The following is a 22308-nucleotide window of genomic DNA, read 5'->3' on the forward strand; positions in this document are numbered from 1 at the left end:
CTTCAGCTTCAGTATCTGTCCTTCCAATGAGCAGTCAGGGTTGATTTTCTTTAGGATTGACTGATTTAACCTCCTTGCAGTCCAGGGGACTCGTAAGAGTCTTCGCCAGCACCACAGTTCGAACGCATCATTTCTTCAGCGCTCAGCCTTCCTTATAGTCCAGCTCTCACAGCCATACAGAGTACAAGCTGTCAACATCCAATACTATGCAACATGCTACAAAATGTCTGCCTTTAGGGTAAAAGGAAGAAAATACTCAGCTGCAGCTTCTCCAGTATTAAACTCATGTACTACAGTGGGCTGTATCAATCATCTGAACAGATATTCCTTTCTACAAGTCAAAATAACACTACTTTCTAGGAGTTTTCATTTGGAAGTAAATCAGAGTTCTTAAAACACACACACACAAAACACACACACATACACACACAGAAAAAAAACCACTTTTTTTTCCACCAGCACCAAATCATCCAGATAACAATGCCAAGTGAGGAAGTTTTGCACAGTTGCTATGGCAAATCTTGTTAGAATGAAATGCAGATGATATCAAGTTTGTGCCAGTTAGGACATAAGTTCCAGCTTCTCTCTTCCTTAGCATTTTTTCCAGAAGGGATCATGTGAAGCAGAGAATGCTCTGAGTTCCCAGGCCTCTCCTGCATTTTTAGATGTGTGTGTGCACGTATGCTTGGGGGGTGGGGGGTGGGGGGTGGAAAGGGGTTGTATCCCTGACACAATACATTCACACTGACATTTAATACAAATTCACAGGCTTCCACAGAACTAATTTCTATGACAAAATTTACTCATCTCAGTTGCCAAGTTGGCATTCCTGTGCAGTGCTTAATGTTATATCAGCTTAACAGGCCAGATAACATTATTACTTAGAACATTTGCTTGACGATGGATCATGCCATATGTGGATGGAAGATGAATGTGTTACCAAAAGCCTAGCATTGCTTAGTTTAGATCTAAGACCATGTGAACTCTCTGGCTTAATAGACTGAACATTCCACCTCTATGTATTGATACCGCAACAGTAGGTATACTTACTTTGTACTGTTAACACATAATGGCTGAGTCTCTGTTTTGAAGTCTAAGTGATGCCAGGTTTACATTTGGATTATTTGCCTTATAACCAAATCTTGACCATATTCTTTATGCCTATATGACTTTAAAAGTTAAGATGTATAGGCCTACAGTGAAATCATAGAATCATAGGATGTATTGCCCAGCTGTGGGCATTGAATTTTTAGGTTAGAGGTGCCAAGATAGTGCTAAATCAGACTCAAAGGTTTACTTACAAGGAGATTTGTACAACTTACAGCACACAGGCATACCCAATGGTTGGATCAGACAGCTTCTCTGAACCATGAACCATTGGGTCAAATGGGTTTTATACCATACATGTCAGCAATGAGGCAGCACAACCCTAGCAAGCACTCCCTAGCATCCATTCCCAGCATAGGCTAGAAGTAGGGATGTACGAAACTCACTTAGGTTTTTGAGGATTTTTTTGCGGTGGGGGGGAGGTGCTCCATCCCTCCCCCCAGAATCCTCGATGGGGGGAGGCAATCTGGTCCTCCCCCCCAGAATCCTGCCCTGATGGCTCCGCTCCACGGCGGCTCCACGGAGCAGCTGGCCAGGGCCGTCCACAACCGGATTTCTGGCCATGGACAGGCTGCTGCGGACACAAATGGTGGCCGCTGTAGCAGCAGTCATTTGCGTCCAGCCAGGCTGCCATGATAGGCTACGTAAGTATTTATGTAGCCTATCACAGCAACCCAAAATAACCCACAAAAAAAACAGCGTACACAAATGGTGGCGGCTACGGCGGCCGCCATTTGCTTTCCCTATTTTTTGCCGTTTTATTTACGTAGGCTAAAATGGTGAAATATTTACAGTGAAATATTTACGTAGGCTAAAACGGTGGAAAAAAAGGAACGCAAATAGCACCCACTACGCTATTTGCGTTCCTCTTTTTTTTCTCCTTAATAGCCTACGTAAATATTTATGTAGACTAAACTGGCGAAAAATAGGGAACGCAAATGGCGGCTGCCGTAGCTGCCGCCATTTGCGTATGCCTTTTTTTTGGATTGGCTTGCCAAATACTACGTAAGTATTTGCTACATAAATACTTACGTAGCCTATCACGGCAAAGACCAAGATGCAAATGGCGGTCGAAAGACCATCTGCCGCCGCTGGACCCACCATCGGAGCCGCCGCCATCTGGAACATCTGCCCCAGGTAAGCCTCATCCCAGGGGGAATCCGGGGGGGGGGGGGCGGGCAGGCCGTTCCGCCATGGATTTTGGGGTCCGAATGCCAGTGCATTCGGCCTCACTGAAATCCGTGGCGGAATTCTCTGCCATCCCTAGCTAGAAATCTTTGGTTCTCAAGCACATCCACCTGCAGCTGAGCATAAACACACAGCTTCACTTCTCAGGCACGGCCTGATAAGGCTTTCGACTCATTAGTAAGGAATGCGCTGAGAAGCCTGTTATCAGCCCTTTGAGTCATCTTCACATGCTCAGAGGCTTACTAGCAAGGGAATTGCACCAATAATGAACTTAAGCAAGCATCATGGATCTCTAGGTCCCTCTAACACTACAAATGACTTGTCTACACTCCTGGAGCCAATACAAAGGGTTGGAAGGTGCCTACAAGACCAACCCCCTGCTCGATGCAGGAAGCCTGATTCCCAGGCAGTCTCCCATCCAAGTACTAACCAAGGCTGACCCTGCTTAGCTTCCGAGATCAGACGAGATCGGGCGCATCCATGTTTACTCATCCATGTTTACTCAGAAGTAAGTCCCACTGACTTTAAAGAGGCTTATTCCTTAGTAAGCATGCTAATCATGATGGTAAGTGCTGGTCTTGTTCTAATGTTGAAAGGAACTTTACTGATCTGGGGCAACATTGTCCGAAAGCCAAACTTCCCCCCTCCCCTCCTGCCCTAGTCCAGTTATTAAAATGCTGGATTAAAATGCTACCATTTCATCATCTAGCTTGTCTTCTGAAATACATGATCCAGTAACCAAAATAACATTAGTCTTGACAAAATCAATCAATTACTACTATGATAACTTGCACCTTATATTATAAATTGTAACTAGAACAAGGAGTGATTGTTTAAAATTTTGAGATGAAATAAGCATGGTAATACTGATTGCTTATTAGGTTTACCTTAAAGGCTGCCATAAAACCCAGCCTATAATTGCACATTGGGCACCCGTAGTAAATTATTTCATTTAGAAGCATGTAAATCAAAGAGGATTTATACTTTATTGAAATATGGTTTCAACAAAAATTGTAAGCTTCTTTTTTAATTGTTTTGACTTGTAAGTCTGCTTTTTTATGATATTACTTGAACTGGGTATGCATTTTATAGATTATATGAGTCAAGGCCCATACACAAATTAAGAATTACCCTCCTGATAGGTTGATGGATCACGATAGCATTGATAACTACACCCTCTTACTTTCTCCCAGATAAGTCCATTGCTGCAATTCACTCCTGTGGGGAAAAAGAAAGCAGGTCACTTAGGGACAGAATTTTGATGGGGCAAGAACCTATCACCAATGAATGTGGGTTGACCATCTTCCATTGAAAAGGAATTGGGGTGTGTGTGTGCGCAATACACCTTTGTATGGAGAGCACATCGAAATGCACCGCTCCCCACACACACATCCTGTCGGTCACTATGATGGACATTCCACTATTACTGTAATAATATTTTCCCATTTGCATTTTTCCCTGTAGCATACTCCCATGTCATAAAATGTAATGTAGGAAGTGACCTTTGGGCAGTGCCTGGCGAATGCAACCATCTTTTCTTGCCAGCACATGCTGACCTGCTTGACTAAGAGCAATATATGGATCGCAAGGGGCAATGGCATTTCATTACTAAAGTATAATGAAAAGTGGTTTAATACAATCTGGGCTCTACCCAGAATATAAACCATTCTGAGTAAGATTTGATTACTGCTTTCCTCCCATCATGCACTTTCATAAGGTTCTTCTATAGAGTCTGTTTCCAAGAAACAGGAGAAGTTGGCATACTGCTAGATATTCCATATGCCCATAATTTCATGCAGAGGATGGTGTAGTTGGAGGTATTTAAAGCATCGTTAAGATCCTAGAAACACAATCCTACACAAATGCCACATTAATATACAGATCTAGTCAGCATATTTGAATATTCTTATGAAGGTACAGCAGCTCAGGAGAAATACAAGCTAGTAAATATGCATTAAGCTGCAACTCATAAGGGTATAGCAAACATGTTTATGTCCTGTCCACTAATTTTGGATAAAAGAGGCAAGATATATTATGCAGTATTCGGGGAGTAAGAAAATAATCTTCATTCTAAATGTGGTAGTTATGGGCAATCTTACATTGAAAAAGAAAACAATTTGAGTCGATGACAGACAATAGTTTGTAAGACAACTCTATACACACATTATTATTATTATTATTATTATTATTATTATTATTATTATTATTCCTGTCATAGAATAGCAACAGCCTGTTCTGTGAGTGGAAGGGAAAGCAGGCAAAATAATGTGCCCGTACTCTTTTTTGCCCTTCACTTTCTGTGGCCTTTTCCACTGCCACCAGGTGGAAATCCTTGAGGGTGAGGGGGACTGATTCCACCAAACCAGCCTTAAAACCCTCTGGGTTTCAGGTATCCACTTTAGGTAGTGTGTGGGTTGGCTATTAGATGAGGGGTGGGTATTAAATTTTACTGGAGAAAATTGTCAATAGGAAAAGGTTTTAAAATCTGAATGGCTATACACAGGCCACATAAAGAAGCATATGAGCAGTGAGGTAATGAAAGAACCAGAGATAAATGCATCCAGCTCACCTAACTAGACTATTTTTCCAGGTCCTGTATCTAAGCAATATTTTACTGCCCCATTCAACTCAGCATCATTTTCTTCCCAATAAGACAGTGCCAACAACATATACATTCGCATATATGGATAGGCTGGTTCAAATTGGCAACAATTTCTAAGCTGTTTCACTCACATTGAAGTGGGTTGTTTTTATTCATCTCTTGGGGGGGGGGCATAATTGCAGAATAAATAAAAATCTTGGGGGAAAAGCAGTGATGTTTTATTTGAAAATATACCCAAGGCATCCTACACCATATTTTTCCAGGGTGTGGAGGGAAATCTGAGATCTACAATGCAATCCTATGCATGTCTAATCAGAACTACATCCAATGGGACTTAGGGCCAAAGCAGGTGTGACTGTAAATCTATGTCTGGCAGCTATGCTTTTTTTTTTTTTTTTTTTCATTTTTACTCTACAGTAGGCACAGGGGCCTGATCCAGCTTGGGACTGTAGCATGCTGGATAGAGGGGCTTTTAAGATCCAGATTGAACCTCCAGCACCTACTGTAGAGTAAAAAAGAAAAAAAGAAAGAAAAAAGGCATAGCTGCTAGTTAAGGCTTTAAAGTCATGTGTGTTTTTGGCACTTACTTCCAACACACTGAAGAATCAGAGAAACAAACTGGCAAAACAAAGTTGGTAGGCTGACCTTTCATGAAACTGTTTATTCTCAAATTACTGGGTCAGTTGTGTGATTTTTTTTTTTTTTAGCAATTCACCATTTCTCAGCAGCTCTAATCCATATTTATCACTTTACAGAGGAACATAAGCAAAAAGACAAATCCTGGCTTAGCAGAGCTTATAATCAAAATGTCAGGAGAGGCTGGGACAACACAGGAAGGGAGGAGGATGGAGACAGAGGCAAGGGTAACAGGGGAAAAATATAGATTAGCTTCCCCAACCTGGGTCCTTCCAGATATTTTGGCCTACCTCAGTCCCAGCTAGCACAAACTATGGTCACTTCATGGGAGCTGTAGGCCATAACATTTGGACAGATCCAGGTTGCAGAAGGCTAAGATATACAAATACGGTTACACTGGCTTGATCTTAGTTTTAGGGGGAGGACTATTTCAGTGCAACTGTAATGGGTGAGAAATAGGCCAATGGGCGTTAAATGTGCTTATTGGACTGACTGTGGCCATCACAGTTTGATAAGTCATTAGCTATTTCAAAGAAATATCTGCAGATTTTCAAATTGTTGACTCAATGGGTTTCTTTCTTCTGCATATTGAATATGACATGCCATTGTGTGCAATTATTTATTTGACACAGAGTATTAAGTGTGGGGACCCTGGGTACTGTGTATTGCCTTGTACTTAGATAATGACAATAGCAAAGGCTTGTCTTCCCTTGAAAAAAAAAAAAGACTGAATTATCAGTAGCTTTGTGAAGCACTCTTAGAAATACTGTCAGAAATGCTCCCAGGTGAATTTTCTTCCTGGTGTTATAGACTTAAGCCCAATAATTAAGTTATAAGTGATAAAGCCTAGAAGGCTATGGAATCTAAAGCTCTTTGATGGCTCATAAGCCAGTCTGCCTCTTGGGCATGTGAAGTTTCTTGATGAAGTAGCTGAAATTGTTATCACCCACCCTGATGGGAATTTTTCACTTGGTCTAATTCCCTGCAGCTTCACGTAGCATCAAATCAAGGAAAATGATTGTCGTATGAGTGGCTCCTTTGATGGTATAGGAGAAAGTAAGAACTGGGTACACTGAACTCTACCAAAACCTGAAGCAAAACTGTAAAAAAAAAAAAAAATGAATCATCCACAAATTCCAACTGTTTGTATTTCTAGGTGTCAAAGTTTGCCTTTGGGGATTTTATGTGGCCAGAATCAACCACTGATTGGTCAAAAGTGGGTTGCTATAGAATAAATCAGTTCCAACCAGTATAAATGAAAAGAGGTAAAAAGTATAAAGGGGTATCTCTCACATACCCAATCTCACACAAACCACGATGTTTTTAATAAAGAGGATAAGTGTAGTTTTCAAAGTTGCCACTCTGAGAAGATGCTGCAGTTTCGCGGGGAAGAAGCACTGTGCAAACAGAAGTACAGAATGTTCTCTGAGTCCACCTTGCTCACAACAACTTGCTTTGAGGAAGATGAGATGACACCAGACAGCCCTGTAGGAGCACCACTAGCTGTTCTACTGCTACATCAACATGGCTGGCACTGCTCCTAGGGTCCAAGGCAGCAGCAATAGCTGCCAACTGCTCTACAGTAGACATTGGGAGGGAAGACAGGCCTGAGGGAGACTAGCAGCAACAAGCGGGTTGGCTGTGGGAGGTGGATGGGTTTGTTTAATCTGGTGCTACCTCTCCTGAGCCAACAAGAAGTTCATCTTGGTTCATGGAAGCGCCAGCTGTCAGGACATTTACCTATCTTCCAGCCCTGTACAGGGGCTCACAACACACATTGAGAAGATGCCTGACTGCCAAATTGGGTATATCTTCCAATCTTCTTCCACAATTGTGTTGTAAGGTGGTCCCTAGAGAAGCTTGCCTGGTGCCTACATTGTGATCTTTTCAGTGCCAGGTGAAGACTTTCTTATTTTCCCAGGCATTTTAGTCTTTCAATTTCTGTTGTTTTGAATTTGTTTCTGGAGTTTGTTATTCCAGCTGATGTTTGGCAGTGTCACTTCTCCAAAATGTTTGCAGATTCTAGGGAGCACCCAGTGGAAAATCACTTTTCCCTGGATCTAAATAACCTGCAACAATGAGATTCGGTATCCTAGGCTGATAAACTTACTCTGATCACCTGTCTTAAACCAGGAAAGGCCCCAGGATCAGATACAATAACTTCTGGAATTTTGAAGGCTAATATAGACTGGTGGACTCTTCTTTTAGCTAATCTCTTCACTCATATTAATAACACTAGCCAATTCCCCCTGTCATGGCTTGAGGCTATTGTAATTCCAATATTCAAAAAAGCTGATAGAGAGGATCCTTCAAATTATAGGCCCATTAGCTTTCTGTCAGTGGTGGGCAAGTTACAAGCTAGCTATTTAAATTCAAGCTTAGTTACCACTTGGATAGAGGATGACAATATCTTGGGGAACGAACAAGCAGGTTTCAGGAAGGGCAGATCAACTCTTGACCATTGCCTAGTTTTAAGTCACCTGACGGAGAAATATATGAACACTTTTGGAAATGGGTTGTTGCCTTTATAGCTCTGAAATCTGCCTTTGACACAATATGAAGAGACAGACTGTGGGCCAAGCTATACTACTCCTCCACTGAGAAAAGATTGCTCTGCCTTATTAAGTGTGCAATCCTATGGCTGTTAGACAGTGTCTAGATGGCTGTAGGATTTTTCATTTTCTGGGAACTGAGCTCAGAGCCAGTGCTCCAAGGTCAGTTCCCAGAAAACCGACTCCCTGCCCTCTCCCCCCACCTCATTGGTGGCTCAGTTCATCCCCGGCTCTGCGCTTTTAAGAACAGTGCATAAAAGCCAAAAAGGGGATGGGGGGGGATGGCAGTGCCGTTATGATGCTTCCTATGCACCATCCGGCCTCCCCCCCCCCCGCATTCTGATGTGCCCTGGCTAGACAGCCAAAATCTGCCATCTAGCCACAAATGCAGGGTGGCCGGAGCGCAGAGGAGAATATCCCCTCTGCACTCTGCCCACCCTGCATTGGATAGTTGGTTGCCTCCGAGTTTGGAGTGGGTCAACTATCCCGATAGGATTGTGCCCTAGGTGTCTTTATCAATGTACTATGCTACAAGTAAGGTGTGGGCTGGAGGGTAATCTGATGGAATCTATTCTTGCCACTAAGGGGGCCCATCAGTGTTGTATATTAGCCCTTACACTATTCAATATCTCTCTCAATGACTTGGCTGGGAATTGTTTAAAATCTGACTTCCATGTACCAAAATTGGCTGGAACTAAGATCCTGTTATTATTGCATTCTGATGATACTGTTTTTATGTCATTGTCTAAAATAGGCCTTAAACATTTATTATGTGTTTTATGATTAACTGTAAGAATAATCTGTTGACAATTTTAGCAAAACAAAGATTACGGCTTTCTCTAGACACAGATTAATAAACAAGTGTATAATAGATGGACAGCATATAGAGCAAGTCAAGAGGTTTAGATATCTGGGTATTACATTTTTTTCTACACACAGACTGTCTGCAGTGCAGGGAGCTCAGAATACTAGTAAGGTAGTACTCTGTTTTTTATACCAAGGGGCACAATTTATTCCTCCTGTTACAAGTATTTTAAGGGGAAAATTCTGTCCCAATTGCAGTATGGTATATCATTATGGATTCAGGGATTTGACTCAACTGTAGAGAGTGATCTTTCAAACTTCTTGTACTTGCTTTTTGGAATACCAAGATGTGTTAACTGCTGGTTTATGGCTGGAGGCTGGTCTTGCATCTGTAGAATACAGAGTGTGGTCCCTTGCCTTCCATTATTGGCTAAAGGTTGTTTATGCTGATCTTTAGGTTACCTCTATCTAGTACAAAAATATGTCTTTACCAGTTTATGGTTTAAATACTTTATTATTAAACTACATCTATTAGACCTTTCCATGGACTAGCACTGCACAAGAGATTATTCTGCTGCAAAAACTATTTTAGAACACTGGATCAAGGATATGCCCTACCCGACGCCAGCTCGTCTGGCTGAAAGGGGGGGGGCATTGTGGGCGGGTGGGGTGACAAGACGTAGGGGCCTCTGATTGGTGCCTCCCAGTGGCACCACCACGAAGGAGGGGTCAGGCTGAGTTGCCTTAAACTCAGCCCTCCTCCCAATCTCAGTTCTCTGGCTCGATGCAGCTAGAGAGAACTACAAGTTCGCCGAGAAACAACAAAGGACACCTGCCTGCTGGAGACTGGCTTTGTCGTCTTCCCAGCCACATGAACTCGGCATGCAATCTGCGCGCCCAAAGCCTCACTGATGTTGAGGCCTAACCAGTGCTGAGTAAAGGGGAACTAGTACTTCGCAGCGGGGCATGCGTGCTCTGGCGCGGCTCCACCGTGGCCAGCGCCTCCCCTGCTGGCAGAGGCACCGGCGTTGGTGACAGAGCATATTGGGGCGCTGCGCCTATGGGCCTCGGCGGTTGAGGCTGCAGCGTGCCCGCCCCCCCTTCCTCGGCCAGCGCTTGCCGCCCCGGTCGGAGCGCCTGTGGCTGTGCCGGCACGCGTCTGAGCGGTGCCGTCGTTCATCTCTCCTGCAGGGCGCAGGCGCTCGCGGAGGCCGAGTGCCCGCCCCTCCCTCTCGCCGGTTGCGACATGCCCGTGCCGCCATGGCCCCTGGGTTGCTGGCCCTCGCGGCGGGGCGCAAGTGTATTGGTGCCGCCCTTCTTCAACCGGCGCTTGCCCTCGGCCGGCAGCTGTACCCGCGCACGCCCGTGTGCCGCACCGTCATTTGCCCGCCCCTCCCTCTCCCCGGCTGCGGCGTGCCTGTGCCGCTGCGGACCCAGGGTTGCAGGCCCTTTCCGGCGGGGCGCTTGTGTGTAGGCGCCGCCACCCCTCAACCAGCGCTTGTTGCCTGGGTGGGTGCGCCGGCGACTGTGCAGGCGCATGCCCGGTTGCCGCGCCATCTTTCCCTCCCCTGTTAGGAGCGCCGGCAGTCGCGGAGGCCGAGCGCCCGCCCCTCCCTCTCTGGCTGCAGAGTGCCTGCACCGCCACGGCCCCAGGCTTGCTGGCCCTCGCAGAGGGCCACTTGTGTATGGGTGCCGGCCCCCCCCTCAGCCAGCGCTTGCCGCCCCGGCAGGAGCACGGGCAGCAGTGCCGGCTCGCACTCGGGTGCGACGCCGGTTGGCCTGTCCCCCTGCGTGGCGCCGGTGATTGTGGCGGCTTGGTGTCCCCCCCCTTACTGCGGCCCCGAGTCCTTGGCGCTCTCAGCGGGGCGTGTGTCTTCGTGCGCCGCCCCTCCTGGCTGCAGTTGCGGGGCTGGTGTGAGTGCCGCGCGGCACGAGCATGTGCGCGGCGCTGGTGGCTGCCGGCACTTTCCGGCCTTGGGGGGGTGCCAGCGCTTAGAGTGGTGGCGTGCTCACCCAGCTTCATTTCTCGCGAGCACTTGTCCACCCCCCCACCAAAAAAAAACATGCGCCCCCCCACACAATAAAATAAAATAATAATAATAAAAAGTAAAGAAAGAAAGAATAAATAAATAGTTAGTAAAAATGATGATGATGATGATGATGATAATAATAATAATAAGATACATATACATTAATAATAATAATAATAATAATAATAATAATAATAAAAATAAAATAATGATTAGAAAACTCACACAGACACCCCCGGCAGCTGCTGCTCCCCGTTGCGTGCCCACTTTGACTCCTGGGTTGCAGGCGCTTTTGGCAGAGGGCGCCTGTGCTCAGGCGCGGCTTCCATGGCCATCAGCCCTGACCGCGCCTCTTGGGCGCCGGGCTTGCAGCGGGCAGCAACCCTTTAAAGCCACTGTGGCCTAGTGGCTGCAGCGTTGAACTGGGGCTTGAGAGACCCTGGTTCTAGTCTCCTTTCCGGGGGTTTAGTTCAGTGCTAGTCCCCTGCTGGACATGCAGAAGGTGCCAGGTCCTGTCCCTGGCATCTCCAAGTAGGGCTAGAAAAACCCCTACCTGAATCCCTGGCAGAGTCATCGGGGGGGCCACAGATTCTTCACCCCTGCCCTATAAACGAATAAAAGTTAAGGGCTAGACACACGGTGTCTTATATGTAACACACAGAGCCATACAGGAAGAGGATGAATGTTGTGTGCTCACCTATCTAACCGCGGCCGGACGCGGAGGGTCCCCCTCCTGTCTAGTGGTAATGGAGGCGCGGCTGACTGTTGTCCTGGGTGCCCTGTGAGTAGCCCACTGGAACCTCCTGCTGGGTGCTCCGACTCCTGCCACTTTTACTTTTAAGGGTGGTGGTTTGAGTGTTGGACTGGGTCCAGGGACGCGGGCCCTTCCTTCTTCTTGCCAATATTGTGCCAACCTTCTCACTTTCTACAGCATGCCCCCCAAGAATGGCCAAGGTTGAAAGAATGGGAAGGGTAGGGTTCTGCCTCCCTCCCCAATAGATTGCGGCCTAAGCCGGAGTCCGAGTCTGATGATGAAGCAGTCCCGGTAGTGGCGTCAATTTTTCTCGTCTGGAAACTGCTGAGCGTTCTCCAGGGATCCCTTCCCCCTCCCCCGACAGGCCTAAGAAACACTCGGTGGTCCAGCTTAAGTGATCGCGACAGCTGACCCAACGCTCGCTACTTATTTCTATTTCAGCTTGTCTGGACCCTGTTGAAGCCTCCATCTCCTCTTCCTCGGCTTCCGGATGGCTCACCGCCTTCGGTGGAGCTCCTCCATTCTTCGGCCTCCTCTTCCCCGAGTACAAGCAACATCCGTTTTCCAGTCGGGGATCAGAGCACGGCCACAATGGATTCAGTCCCGCCTGCTCGGGCATCCACGTAAGTGGCATATCAGATCCCTACACTAATCTGGCGAGTTGACAGGCCACTGGTGCTACTCCTTCTTGTAATGGCTTTCACCTGAGGAGGTGTGCGGCTGGCTTATGTCGAGACCTTCCACAGGAGGGCCGCCATTGACTCTTCTCTGTGCAGGGACCTGATGGACCAGGACTTTCGCTCCACTTTGACTCCTTCCCAGCCGTGTTTTGGCGACGGATCTGACAGTGGCCACATTCCCCAGGCTGTCTCCCGCATTGGCCCTCGGCCTTTGGCAGGTCCGCTGCTTTAGCACCACTGTCTGTAATGGGAATACAGCTGCCGGGCACATACTCCACAGAACCTGTGCCTTTCTGTCATGAGTGCTGCCTTGTTGCAATCAGCACTTGTGCACCTCTTGTCCAATGCCTGGGAACTGTAGGTCCCCCTTGGAAAGGCCGAGGCAGTAAAAAGCCGGGGGGGCGGGCTACAGCTCCCTCCGGTGGGCCCAGGCCTGGTTCAGGTTGGCCCCACTACTCCTGCTTTAAGATGCTACCCCAACTAGGGGAACACGTTTTAACTTGGAACACGATTTCATTCTAGGTTCTAGGACCCCTCCCCCCTTTTTTCTAGGTCAACATAAGCCATCCTTATTTAGTAAGCAACATTTCCCCTTGCCAAGCATCAACATGTTTGTGAGAGGTTTTAAGGCAATACTGGCAGAAGGGTTATAGCCCCCCCTTTTTTCCACACCCCGATATCTACACTAGGGATTTTCCTTCTCCAAACGGTGCCCAGGTAATCCTTTAAGGGGTTTATCCCGATTTGTAACCTATCTTCCCTGAGGGCCTGTCTGTTAAGCACAAGATCCCTGATCATCTGTGTTCAGTAGGGATGGCGGAGAATTTCTCCCCGAAACTTCGGGGGGCCGAGCGCCAACGTGTTCGGCCCCCCGAACACGTTTTGGGGAGAAATTCTCCACCCCCCCGCCCCCCGCCCCCCACCTGGGACGGGACTTACCTTTGCCGAATGTCCCTCCCTGCGGCGGGTCCGGCCGGCAGTTCGGCGGGTCTTCGTGCGGGGCGGGAGCGGCAGCCGGTCTTTCGACCGGCTGCCGCCGCCGCCATTCCAAGAAAAGAAAAAAAAACAAAACACCCCCATGATAGGCTACATGACGATTAACATAGCCTATCACGGCTAGATTTGCAAAGTCAGCCGTGATAGACTACGTAAATCATCACATAGCTATTTGCGTTGCCCTTATTTTCGCCGTAGTCTACGTAAAGATTTATGTAGACTACAGCGACCAAATAAGGAACGCGAATGGCGGCTCCCTATGGGGGCCGCCATTTGCGTACGCATTTTTTTTTAAAGTCACCCGTGATAGGCTACATGACGATTAACGTAGCCTATCATGGCTGACTTTGCAGCTTTAGCCGTGATAGGCTACGTTAATCGTCACGTAGCCTATCACGGGGGCGTGGTTTTTTTTAAAAAAAAAAACTTTGGAGTTCGCGGCTGGGTGAGGCGAGGGGCCTCCTCCCCGGCCTGAACTTCGGCTGGGCGAGGCGGGAAGCCTCCCCCCCCGGCCTGAACTTTGCGGGGGGAGCAGTGAAGCGCCTCCCCCCCACCGCAAATAAGCTTCGAGGACAGGTAAGTGACTTTCGTCCACCCCTAGTGTTCAGTGCGATACACCTCGTCGATGTGGCAGTTGTCTTGGTTTGGGATCCCGGCCACGGGTTCCTGTTGGCATATGCTACATGGAGTCCAAAGATGGTCGTCAGTGTTCTGACCTAATGCAAACATTGCTTCCCCTTGTACCTCGGGGTCCCTTAGCTCACAAAAGGCTGAGGGCCCATCTCCCACATCAACATTCAGTGAAGCCAATCTGATACCCTGAGGCATTATTCTCGCCTCCCTCAAGACAATGTTCAGGTCGTTTGGGCACAGCTCCAAGCAATTATACATCTTCTTAGGGTTTCCCGTGGTGGACCATGAAAGATACGGTTGGGCATCTTTTCACAGTTAGAGTAGCAGCCCCTGGCCGTACTGTCTCGCGCCGGCTCAGTTTGGGCAGCGCAGGGACTGCAGCTGCCACATCATTGACCCACGGTCACTTCTGCTGTGCGCACATATCCATGGGCAGGGATTCAACTTAATAGGGCTTCAATGGCACCTCCTTCTGGAGGCGTGAGCTGCCCCTCAAAGCCGGCCTGCAGATTCACAGGATTCTGCCGCTACTCTGGGGGGGGGGTGTTTCAGACTCATGGGGCAGGTCCGATCGCTCTGTGGGTATTGACTTGTAGAGTGGGAGTTGCTGCCACCAAGCACATTCTGATTTGACCTCATAGCCAAATCAGTAACCCCCCCCCTTGGTATGACAACGTGATGACATTATTCATTCCCCATCCTCCTGAAACCAGAGGGTCATGTCAGTCGTCAGTATGTTCGCGCTCCAGCGTCGGTGTTACAACATCTGGTCCTGGGTCCTCCATTTGCTGGGTTAGGCAAACCCAATTGTCGATACTTCATCATGAAATTAGGTCAATGACTTCTAGGCCTTAGCCCCGCTGGTGCGTACATTCCCAGATCCCATACTACAGTACTATGGGAGACTGGGATACAGAAGCCAAGCATGCCATCCTGCATTCCATGGCTCTCAGTACACGACCCGCCTGCGACAGAGCAGGTATGGCGTGCCGCGCAATAGGAAAAGTTTCGGCAACAGGAATCATGGCCCGTACCTATAGATCATTGGCCACAATTTCGCGCCTCCTTAAGGAACAACAGAATATCTGGGACCATAAGTCGCAAGATGGCCATTTAGCCTTCCGGCCCACAACGCTGGGAATTACTGTCTCCCATGTCAGATTTTAGGGTTCAGAGTCCAATAGGGCTGGGCACAGTTGTCGCTTGTTTTAGTAAATTTAGCCACCCTATCTCCCCGGATACCTCCCTTTTGGGCTATGGGGGTCATGGCCCTCCATTTGTCCTTTTCAGTAAGACGTTTCCCTGTTCCATGTAGTAACCTTAATGGCCGTCTGCAAGCCCCCCCCCCTTAGGAATTCAGGGTTGGTCTGGGATCTCAAGTCCATTTTGTTCTGGAGGGCCTTGAGATACTTCACGATCTCAAGTCCGTTTGTTCTGGAGGGCCTTGAGATACTTCACAGTACAGGTCTGGCCCAATGTAACACACTTACATATTTGGTAATCAAACTGATCGGTATGGCAAGGGCACGGCAGGGACCCACGGCCAAACAGAAGTCAATGGGTTATGCCACTGGAGGTTTCTCTCACAGGCACTTTACGGCAGTTTGAAAATGGGGCTTCACACCGTTCCGGCCTGTGTTCGTGAGTTGTCTGCTTCTTCATGGCACTATTCTGGCTTTGCATGCCCTAATGTGTTTACTCCTTAGACCAGCAGACTCGTCGTACGCCGGAACGGGTGCTCTTACATGGGCACGTTATGATGTCTTGAGCTGCATGAAGTGATTGTATGTCGCCTTCGGGCTTCAGCTTCTGTCACTCTGACATGGAGATCCAGTGGCTTCACAGACGAGGCATACGGAGGGAGTCCCCTCCTCACTCTGTTCCACCAAAGTTTGTTAAGTCTTCCTCCGCAGGTACAGGTGCTGCACATTGAGAGGAATGACTTCGGCTATAAGCCAGGCAAGGACCTGATCGAACAGGCCTTGGTTGAGATGCAGGTGGTCTGGCATACCTGGCCGGAAGTAGCCTATTGCAGTCCTCACCACTCCCATGGATCAATGGGAAGGCATGGAATAATGTTGCCAGCGGCAGGGCATGTCCGAAAGTGCACAGAGAAATGGCTTATGGCCTATGCGAATGTGGCGATGGACGCACCATCTGCCTGGAAATTCTGTGGACATGGAGGGAGCGTTACAGGAAGAACGGTGTCCGCCTGTCTCATGTAGTGAATAACATATTTCTGTCTGATCTGCAAAGGGGCCTGCGGGAAGTTCTTCTGCGCAGGTGTGGGGAGTTTCACAAGGTCTAGGCTTGTGACTCCTGTGGCGGCTAGGACGGGCAAAACAGGAAAGTAGGGATGGTGTGCAACATCATCCTAACAACCTCCTAACAACAAAGGAGGAGGAGGCAGGCTCTGGTGCTCGAAAAGGAAAATATATGGTGATCTATGCATTTCAGAGATGTCTCCTTCTTCAGGAGCTATAAATCAAATAAAACAATTACATTCACAATAATATCTTATGGATAAAACCCTATTCTATATTAGAAAGGTTCAAAGGATTTACCTCTATTAAATTCCACAACCTAAAACAACTTTATAAGTAGGGCTGTACAGAGAAATGCTGCAGGTTTCCTGCAGTTACAAGCTGTCTGCCCCTTCCCCAAAATGACTTCACATTTTGTGGTGGGCATGTGTTAGGTGTGCCTAGTGCTTGTGTCACTCTGTGATGCCCCTTTACTCCTCCCCATTCCTCCGCAGCTGTGCAGTTACAGAGGCACGGGGAAGTGTGTTCATTTCTTCAACCTAGGCATGTACGAAAGTCACTTACCTTTTTGAAGAGTGTCATTCGCGGTGGGGGGTGGTGTCCCTGCGTTAGCCATGGTAGGCTACGTAATTATTTACGTAGCCTATGATGGCGCTAATGAAGAAGCGAATGGCGGCTGCAGACGCGGCCGCCATTTGCAGAGCAGCGCGAACGGCACCGGGTAAGTGTCCCGTTTCTCACACCTTTTGTGGGGTCGGGGGGGTCGGGGGCCTTCATTCTGCCATGGATTTTGGGGGGCCGAATGCACCACCCTCACATGCCTGTGGAGCTGCACATTTAAATATAATGGTAAAAAAAAGGTAGTGTCACTGCTGCAATTTACTTCGCTTCAACGGCTATGTGTCAAGGCACAGAGGATTTTCCCACTGGAGGAGTCTGCAGTAAAACGTGCTTGTAGGTCAGAAGAAGCTAATTTGCAGCTGCAATGCTGCGTAGTTACGATGGAGTGAGGGTTGAAAGCAGTGTAGATGGCCCCAGAGTCATAATCAGGTAACACTCCCTATCTTCCTGGGTTACTATAGCAGCCTTAATTCTTTTTATGGTTGTGAAGTTTGCAAACAACCATAGAAGAAGTGAATTAAAGGTACAATTGGGAGGATGTTGAGAGGGGGCATTTAATGATGCATAATCCCCAAATTTGCCCTGGAGCATTAGCTCAGCAATATTTTACTAAGACCTACTCTTGCCTTAGTCATAATAAAGATAGACAAGGGAAATGGAATGACCCTCTTTCAAGTATGATAATATGATGCAGGTATATTGAATAGATTTGGAATTTATGATGTTAAGTAGATGATGAAATGTAAAAATATGTTAGGACAAATAGAAAATAATAACTGATGAATTGAGGAAGAAATATGAACATAACTGATTAGTACAAACAAATTTACATTCACTGTATTCCCAGATAGTGTACTTTTACAAATTGCAATTGCAGTAATGAGAATTAAGAATGTAATCTTCAAAAGGATAAAGTAACAAGCAATTTGCAGCTTTAGTGAAGCGGGGGTGGGGGGAGTCAGCCAACCATAAACTTCTGTGTTTCCCTTTGCAACAACGTATTCTTACTCCCACATGGCTCTGGCTATCTGTTGTTTGAAGTTCTTCGTATTTTTATGTTTGGCTTAAAAGCCCTGAATTACCCCCCAAAACATTGCCAGTCGTCCTGATTTCAAAAATTAGCATTTTATGTTTACAAAGTGAAAATCTAGAAGATTTTATTGTTTTAAGGTTTTATTGTTTGCTGTGCACCACCTTGATGGATTTTTTTTTTTAGCAAATAAAGTGGTACATATATGTTAATAATAAAATAAATAAAACCACATAACATTGTTGTTAATACAAAAAAGCTGCCTGCAGGTCCTTACTGACAGTGTTTACCTGGAATGGATCTGAACTGGAAGCCCTACTTGTGGGTTTCCTGGAGGCATCTGGTTGGCCACTGTGGGATGATGGATGCTGGGTTAGGACCTCTGGTTGCCTCCAGAGGCTTAAAGCAGCTGATCACAATTGCTTTAGAAGAAAACAAGGGCTCTTCTTATGTTCGTATGCACATCCAGTCTGGCCAAAACTGATGCCCTTATGAGAGCTGTGAGTATATACCAGAATGTCTTAAGTGTACTGACTTCTGAATGTTTTAGAGAAGGTTGTGTTATTGTACTGAGAAGACTGTGTTATTTCATAGAGAATACTACAGACAGACCAGGAGCATAAAGCATACATGAAATCTAATGTTAGGGTGTATGTTAAGTGCATAAACACATAAATACACACAGATTCATATTTGGAAAATGGGACCAAGATGTCATTTGTTAGAGACTAAGTAGTGGTCGTGGTTGTTTTCATGAGTATCTCTTTATTTGTGTTTTGCCCTAAATGTTCTCCTGCAACACTTTGACAGAATGAGCAGTGGCTGTCAAGGAGGTGAGGAAGCAACCCACTGAATCATCACCATAATGTGGAAGTTCCTTGGGGAGCTTTACAACCACCATCTGACCTGATGCAGTCCTACTTGGCATGTGAGCTGTGACTGATTCAGTATTGCATGACTGCTGTTCCACACATACTGACCATTTATTTATGGGTAACCCCAAGGACAGCCTTCTTCCTCTTCTTCCTTTTCTTCTTCTTCTGGCTTCTTTACATGGAGCTTTTATCCTGTGATTGAGATTGCTCACTCACAGAAGTTTATGGGCCCTTTAGATGATGCTGCACCTCCTGCACTAGATGACCCTTATTCCATTGTTTAAAAGATCATATATAATGAGCTATTAAATTACCCCGCTTGTGTTCCACTTGAGTGCCCGCCATGAAAAAGAAAAAGCTGCAAGAAGAGGAGCTAGATCAATGAAACATATGGAAGACTCAGTTAAGGGGAAGAAGGAGGGGGAAAGTGGGGGGAGGGAAGCACATGTAAAGTGAGTCCATTGTGATCCTGTATTTAAAATGAAAGCAGAAAGCCCCCTTTTAAAGGTGGGATTTTAGTCTGGGGTAGAGATGCTCTAAAGCAATTGCCATCAGCTGCTTTAAGCCTATGAATATGAATTCTGACTTAAGGATTCAAGAGAGGCATCTTCATAGGGACCTATAGAGGAGTTGTCAATGGCTCAAATTCCCTCATATATTTCAGCTTAATACTAGTTCTCTTTTGTGAGAGCAAGATTAATTGACCATTGGCATGCTAGTGCGATGGGAACAGAGATGCGATGGGAACAGAGAACAGAGATGGGAAACTTGTGGCCCTCCAGATGTTTTGGCCTTCAACTCCTATCAGCCCATAGCCAATGGTGAAGAATCATGGGAGTTGTAGGCCAACACACTGGGAGGGCCAGAAGTTGTCTGCCTTTGGAGTACAATACTCAGCTAGATGTAGCAATGGTCTGACTAGGTATGGGGCACCTTACTATCTTCCTTGTATAATAATTTATAAGTTGATTTTCATAAAGTTGATGAAAGGTTTGCTATGCTGCTAGTAATCCTTATTCTTAGCTTTTGTTGTTGTTGTTCAGTCGTTCAGTCGTGTCCGACTCTTCGTGACCCCATGGACCATAGCACGCCAGGCCTTCCTGTCCTCTGCTCTCTCCCGGAGTGTGCTCAAGTTCATATTCATTGCATCGGTGATGCTATCTAGCCATCTCATCCTCTGCCGTCCCCTTCTCCTTTTGCCTTCAGTCTTTTCCAGCATCAGGGTCTTTTCCAGAGAGTTTTCTCTTTGCATTAGGTGGCCAAAATATTTGAGCTTCAGCTTCAGTATCTGTCCTTCCAATGAGCACTCAGGGTTGATTTCCTTTAGGATGGACTGATTTGACCTCCTTGCAGTCCAGGGGACTCGTAAGAGTCTTCTCCAACACCACAGTTCGAAAGCATCAATTCTTCGGCACTCAGCCTTCCTTATAGTCCAGCTCTCACAGCCATACGTTGCTACTGGGAAAACCATAGCTTTGATTAGACGGACCTTTGTTGGCAAGGTGATGTCTCTGCTTCTTACTATGCTGTCTAGGTTTGCCATAGCTTTCCTCCCAAGGAGCAAGCGTCTTTTAATTTCATGGCTACAGTCACCATCTGCGGTGATCTTGGAGCCCAAGAAAGTAAAATCTGTCACAGCTTCCATTTCTTCCCCTTCTATATGCCAGGAAGTGATGGGGCCAGATGCCATGATCTTAGTTTTTTTAATGTTGAGTTTCAAACCAGCTTTTGCACTCTCCTCTTTCACCCTCAACAAGAGGCTCTTTAGATCCTCTTCGCTTTCTGCCATTAGGGTGGTATCATCTGCATATCGGAGGTTGTTGATATTTCTCCTGGCAATCTTAATTCCGACCTGTGATTCATCCAACCCGGTGTTTCTCATGATGTACTCTGCATATAAGTTAAATAAGCAGGGCGACAATATGCAGCCTTGTCGTACTCCTTTCCCAATTTTGAACCAATCGGTTGTTCCATGTCCGGTTCTTACTGTTGCTTCTTGACCCTCGTACAGGTTTCTCAGGAGACAGGTAAGGTGGTCTGGTACACCCATCACTTTAAGAATTTGCCACAGTTTGTTGTGATCCACACAATCAAAGGCTTTAGTGTAGTCAATGAAGCAGAAATAGACGTTTTTCTGGTATTCTCTTGCTTTCTCCATGATCCAGCGAATGTTGGCGTTTTGACCTCTAGTTCCTCTGCCTCTTCGAAACCCAGCTTGTACTTCCGGTAGTTCTCAGTTCGCATACTGCTGAAGCCTAGCTTGTAGGATTTTGAGCATCACCTTGCTGGCATGTGAAATGAGCGCAATTGTGCTGTAGTTCGAACACTCTTTGGCGTTGCCCTTCTTTGGAATTGGAATGTAAACTGACCTTTTCCAGTCTTGCGGCCACTGTTGAGTGTTCCAAATTTGTTGGCATATTGAGTGCAGCACTTTAACAGCATCATCTTTTAGGAACTTAAATAGCTCAGCTGGAATACTGTCATCTCCGCTAGCTTTGTTGTTACTAATGCTTCCTAAGGCCCACTTGACTTCACTCTCGAGGATGTCCGGCTCAAGTTCAGTGAGCGCACTATCATGGCTATCAGGGACATTCAGATCTTTCCTGTATAGTTCTTCTGTGTATTCTTTCCACCTCTTCTTAATCTCATCTGCTTCTGTTAGGTCCCTGCCTTCTTTGTCCTTTATCATGCCTGTCTTTGCACAAAACGTTCCCTTGAGATCTCCGATTTTCTTGAAGAGATCTCTAGTCTTTCCCATTCTGTTGTTTTCCTCAATTTCTTTGCATTGTTTATTTAAGAAGGCCTTCTTGTCTCTCCTTGCTATTCTCTGGAATTCTGCATTAAGTTGGATACATCTTCCCCTTTCTCCCTTGCTTTTTGCTTCCCTTCTTTCCTCAGCGACTTGTAAAGCCTCATCAGACAGCCACTTGGCTTTCTTGCATTTCTTTTTCTTGGGGATGGATTGAGTTGCTGCCTCCTGAACAATGTTATGGACCTCCATCCATAGTTCCTCAGGCACTCTGTCTATCAGGTCAAATCCCTTGAATTAATCCTCACCTCCACTGTATATTCATAAGGGATATGATTTAGGTCATACCTGAATGGTTTAGTGGTTTTCCCTATGTTCTTCAATTTAAGCCAACATTTTGCAACAAGAAGCTCATGATCTGAGCCACAGTCAGCTCCAGGTCTTGTTTTTACTGACTGTATAGAGCTTCTCCATCTTTGGCTGCAAAGGACATAATCAATCTGATGTCGATACTGACCATCTGGTGATGTCCATGTGTAGAGTCGCCTCTTGTGCTGTTGGAAAAGAGTGTTTGCTATGATCAGCATGTTCTCTTGGAAAAACTCTATTAGCTTTTGTCCTGCTTCATTTTGTACACCAAGGCCATGCTTGCCTGTTATCCCGGTGATTTCTTAACTTCCTACTTTAGCATTCCAATCCCCTATGATGAAGAGGACATAGTGTTAGTTCTAGAAGGTGTTGTAGGTCTTCATAGAACCAATCAACCTCAGCTTCTTTGGCCTCAGTG

General features: G+C 46.5%; 1 long non-coding RNA gene across 1 annotated transcript in view; it reads right to left on the reverse strand.

Annotated features, from left to right (window-relative positions):
• Positions 1-3259: 3259 nt before the first annotated feature.
• The window catches only part of LOC146347875 (uncharacterized), a 44785-nt gene continuing 25736 nt past the window's right edge, over positions 3260-22308 (reverse strand). Inside the window, exon 4 of the long non-coding RNA XR_014789905.1 lies at positions 3260-3513. This is a non-coding gene — a long non-coding RNA (uncharacterized LOC146347875). The remainder of the gene's footprint in view (positions 3514-22308) is intronic.

This window comes from Heloderma suspectum, chromosome 4 (assembly GCF_057233095.1).
Source record: "Heloderma suspectum isolate Gila_16-S chromosome 4, 16-S_ref, whole genome shotgun sequence".
NCBI classification, from domain to species: Eukaryota; Metazoa; Chordata; class Lepidosauria; order Squamata; family Helodermatidae; genus Heloderma; species Heloderma suspectum.